Source organism: Manacus vitellinus, unplaced genomic scaffold, assembly GCF_001715985.3.
Source record: "Manacus vitellinus isolate BGI_N305 unplaced genomic scaffold, ASM171598v3 scaffold_61_pilon, whole genome shotgun sequence".
Classification (NCBI taxonomy): domain Eukaryota; kingdom Metazoa; phylum Chordata; class Aves; order Passeriformes; family Pipridae; genus Manacus; species Manacus vitellinus.
This window is the reverse complement of record NW_021940696.1, coordinates 2,644,702-2,646,287: the sequence shown is the minus strand read 5'-3', so window position 1 is coordinate 2,646,287 and position 1,586 is coordinate 2,644,702.

The following is a 1,586-nucleotide window of genomic DNA, read 5'->3' as shown; positions in this document are numbered from 1 at the left end:
AACCTGGGCTGGTGGAAGGTGTCCCTGCCCATGGAGTGGAACAAGATCATGTTTAAAATCCCTTCCAACCCAAACCATTCCAGGATTCTATGATTTCCTGTACTGACAAGTAGAAGATGCCCAGGAAATGCCTGTTCTCCTCCTTCTCCTGCCTTCAGCTCCATCACAGCAATTGTCTTTCCCATTGGAGTGGTCCAGTCCCAGCCTCTCCCCTGGCCCAGTCTCAGGAATAAACTGACATTTCTTTGGTCACTCCCCATTTTTCCAACATTCTGCTGCTAATCCTCTTTACTCCACTTAAACACGGCACGAATTCATATTAATTATAAAGTTAAGAGTGCCCAGAAACTCCCTGACACCAGGGAACTTGCTGCAGATTCCTCAGGGGCTGAGGGGTGTCATCACTCCTCAAAAAGCCACACCACCTTAACTACAGAGCCCGAAAAATTACAATCAAGACCAAACCATCCTATTTCCATTCCCACTTCAACCAATTAACAAAATGTGGTGGTTTGAGATCCTGGTGCAGCTACAAAATCCTCCACTACTTGATTTTTTTCAGCTCTCACCAATTTGTACCAAATTTGGACCATGTCCCAAGCCTGGCTTAAAAAAAAAAAACACACACACACAAAAAAAAAAAAACCTACCAAAAAAACCCCACAAAAACACCAAACAAAACCCCAAACAAACAAACAAACAAAGAAAAAAACAAAAACAGGGCACTTAAAATAACTCTTATTTTCCTTGGAGTTCTGCAGCTCTATTTCCACATGGCCCTTCCTGGAGAAAAAGAGGAGCATGTCAAGACCTTCCATCCAGAAAGCTCAGCCCAAAATGCTTCCCACATTCCTTTGGCTGCATCTCAACCTCTTCTCTGGGTTCATCTGGGTCTCAGATGACCCAGTTTGGAAGAAATGAAGGACCCAAAGAGCCCTGAGGTCCTTGGGATGAGAGGGAAGGGATTTCCTTCCGTGGATCCCATGGCTGTGCTGTCGCTTCCACCGAGCCAGTTTTCCGGTGAGATTCCAGGCTGCGACACCGGAACCTCTGAAGTCTCTCCAAAACCTTCTCTCACTGTTGCTCAGAGCTCTTGGTCCAGTCCCAGGCTGGGGAAATTTGGGCTGTGTCCTGATCAAAGCCCAGCTCGTGTTCCTGCAGATTTCCCCACTTGTGGGCTCTGGGTTCCCCTGCCAAGCTCGAGCCGTGGCCTTTCGACACCCGCCACTCCCGGGCTCTTCCAAGGGGTGATTGGGCATGGAGCTCAAGCCAGGCTGGGATTTAGAGAGTTGTTTGAAGGCCTGGGACAAGGTTTTACATAATAATCACGAGTTGGCTTAATTAGACTCAGCAAAATGTTTCAATTTCAGATCAAACCATCCCACTTTTTATTGCTCTTCTCGGAGTCACGGTTGGACCTCGAGGGAAGGTTGAGAACTGAGAATTACAGGAGTGAGTGAGGTCACAGGGATTCTCTTAGAAGGACACACTTCAACCCCTCAGAGATCCCTGATCTCCACACACAGAGGCTCCTCAGCAAAGCACAGCTCCTGTCACCAAGAATCACAGATCTTGGAATGGTTTGG